Below are 3430 nucleotides of genomic sequence, written 5' to 3' on the forward strand. Positions count from 1 at the left end.
ACAAATCAAGCCAAAACACCTGAACTACGAGCATGGTTTGATTTCACCTTTTCAGGTGGATACTTAGGCAGTCCCTTCTTACACAAGAGGGATATTGATGCGTGCCTTTTATATGATGTTTTACATCCCATTTTACACGCATTTCAGAGCTCATTCATGTAGTTTATGCTACATTTCTCCCTATTTCCGTCTACTTCCGTATTTTTGTACGTTATTGCAGAAATGTGAAGAATCCAGCGAAAATCGAGCTAAATCCGTCCCCGAGTATCCTACATTGCATTTGACGTGAAGAATTAACTTAAGGAACGAGCTTGGTGCGCATTTCAAAGTCCTAAAGACAAGTCCACGAGAAATATGAAGTCAAGTAGCAGCTAAAGCAATCGATCGACCGTTAACTTCAGTCGATCGACCAACCATCGGGGTACAGTAGCTACTGTACACTGCTAAGCAGTCGATCGACCGGCCACTTCAGTCGATCGACCAAGACGCTATTCCAGACGAGAATTAAAAGATCGAGATTTATCAAGCCCATTAGTTACTAGGTTTAGGAATTATGTTACGTATACTTTCTTTATAACGTAACCGAATTTCATTCAGTTGGGCATCAGGCTTTATTCAGTAGTTTTACATTAAGTTTTTACATACAGTTTGATGTGACCATAATTGGCGCATATTTAGCCCCCGAATTACCATTGTTTCCATGCTTTTTAGTACCTATTTGGGTCATTTCTTATCTTTAGTTCTTTGTTTTGCATATTCTTTGAGATTTTGATCCCTTGGTAGGAAAGGAGTAAGAATCTTGCATTTTCATGGCAAAACGAGGCTAAATTGATCGTATTCAATGACCAAGCATCAAGGAGAGACAAGAATAGAAGGCCTTTGTACATAGCATAGTAGAAGAGCAATGTTGAGAAAAGGATCCTTGAGTCCCCAAGGAAATCCCCAAGGAATTCATGAAGAAAAGAAGAAGAAAAGATGCTGCCAGACAATCCGAACGGATTGTACACAATCCGTCCGTCCGCCCAAGCCCAATCCGAGCGTCCCTCAAAGGAATCCGCTCGGATTCCCCATCGCCAATCCGAGCGTCTTGCCCAAGGATCCGCTCGGATTCTCGGCCAAGATCCGGCCGTCCCGACTCCCATCCGCACGGATTGCAAAGACAAAGACGTTTTCATTCTTCAAGCTACGATTAGAGAAGCCCTTCTCTCGGAGAATACCGGAGTCTCCTTGCTCAACTTAAAAAGTGTAATTACTAGTTTAGCCCTTAGTTAACCCTAATGCATCCTCCCTAATTTTCACTATAAATACCCCATTAGTCTAATTAGAGGAGCATGTTCTTCTTATCAATAATTAGAGTAGTTAATATCAATCAAATCTCTCTTCAATATTGTAATCAAGTATTAATCAAGTTTTAATCCAAGTTTTAGTTCTTTAATCTCTCTCTTGTTCTTCATTTATTTTGGGTAATTAGAAGATTATTGGGTTTATTGGGAGATTGACAACCTTCCATCAATCATCAAGTTCTTCTATTATTCTTTGCATTATTATTTTGGAATCATTAGTAGGTATAATCTCTTAATCCCTTTTTAATTATTGTTAATTACTTTCATTTATTCATCATGTTTCATTATGTTAGTATGATTGACAACCTTTCTAGCATGATCAATATGATAATGAGTGAGTAGTCTCTTAGCTAGGGTTTAATGGGTGATTAGGGGAAACCAACATGGGGAATGATTCATGCTTAAATTAATATGCTTTCATAATCTTATTTGCTTGCTTGTTTTGATCTTAATACATGCACATGTTATATTTGATGAAATGTTAAGCCTATGAATCCTTGCATTTACTATCATCTTCTATCTTTTCAATGAGACTTGTAAGACATAACCCAACTCGAGTCTTGTTAGACCATGCATGTGTTGAGTAGGAAAGATTAAGTCGACTTGTAGGTGTTGTACAATCTAATCGATTCGGCTCCGGGACCCAAACTTTCCTAGGATTGTAAGATATAACCCAACTCAATCCATCACAACAATAATTGCTTGCTTATAATTTGAGAACATGTTTGTATGATCATATCCCATGATTCCCCTATGAACCCATGACACCCTAGTGCCTTTAATCAATTGTTTACACCCCTTATTTTATTCATCTTGCTAGTTTATTTTCATTGTTATTTTAGTTTAGTAACCTTCTACATCAACCCAATTTGTGACACCCCTAGACACTACTAGTTACAATAGAATTCTCATTTCAATACCCGTCCCTTGGGATCCGACCTTTACTTGCCTCTTTACTAATTGTAGAGTTGTTTGTGAAGTATAAATTGTGTTTTGTATCGACCATTGACCAACGACCACATATGTTTAATTGTGAACACCAAATGGCTCCGATCAAAAATGGCGCCGTTCTTCGGGGACGGTGTTTAATTGATTTAAGATTTCTTTTATTGTTATTAGTTGTGTCTTTTTCACCTTGGGGAAGTAAAACTCCTCAAGGTTTGTTCTAATTGTTTTATAGTTGTTTGATATTTTGCATGTCTAGAAGGTTACAAAGAGATTTGTTACCTTTTGACCGTGAAATCGAAAGAACCTTGACGAATAATAGGAGACTTGTTAGGAGGAATTTGGGAGGTGTTGGTGAAGTTGTTCAACCCACTAGTGAGTTTGTCAATCCTTTCGCAATAGAAGGAGAAGAAAACCCATTAAACAATACCACACAAAATCCACCTACAATGCCTAAATTCTCGTCACACTCTATACCCACCGAGGAGGATCTACCAAATGGTACTCCTACACCGCAACATCTCACCGGAAACTTTATTGCCAAGTCCGCCTTCATCCAACTAGTTGAGAGGAGCCAATTCGGGGGAATGCCTAGTGAGGACCCTCATTCTCATATGGAAACCTTTTGCGATTATTGTGAAGTTATCTCTCAAACGGGCGTGACTCAAGACCAAATAAGATGGGTCTTATTTCCTTTTTCGTTAATCGGCACCGCAAAGCAATGGTTGAAGGGCCTTGATAAGGCCACCCTTGGAATAGATTCTTGGAAGAAGTTAGCTCTAGCTTTCTACAAAAAATTCTACCCACCGAAAAAGACCAACATGCTAAGAGCTCAAATCACGGGTTTTAAGCATAGGGATGAAGAATCTTTGTATGAAGCTTGGGAGCGGTTCAAAGGTATTTGTCGCTCATGTCCTCACCATGGACTTAGCGAATGGTTTTTAGTGCAACAATTTTGGAATGGTTTATATGAAGATTCAAGGAACATTCTCAATATGGGATCAAATGGAATGTTCACCGAAGTTGATGACAATCAAACATGGAACAAGATTGAGGAAATGGCGGTCCATAATTCACAATATAGTAGACCTTGCAAGGCTACTAGAGGAGGAAAGTATGAAGTGGATTCCGTTACTCAATTG

The 3430-nt window shown here is 38.8% G+C and overlaps 1 non-coding gene across 1 annotated transcript; it reads right to left on the reverse strand.

Annotated features, from left to right (window-relative positions):
- Positions 1-3109: 3109 nt before the first annotated feature.
- On the reverse strand, positions 3110-3216 carry LOC141616490 (small nucleolar RNA R71). The gene has a single exon (XR_012530836.1). It is a non-coding gene; the product is annotated as a small nucleolar RNA R71 (small nucleolar RNA).
- Positions 3217-3430: the final 214 nt, after the last annotated feature.

This window comes from Silene latifolia, chromosome 11 (genome assembly GCF_048544455.1).
Source record: "Silene latifolia isolate original U9 population chromosome 11, ASM4854445v1, whole genome shotgun sequence".
NCBI lineage: Eukaryota > Viridiplantae > Streptophyta > Magnoliopsida > Caryophyllales > Caryophyllaceae > Silene > Silene latifolia.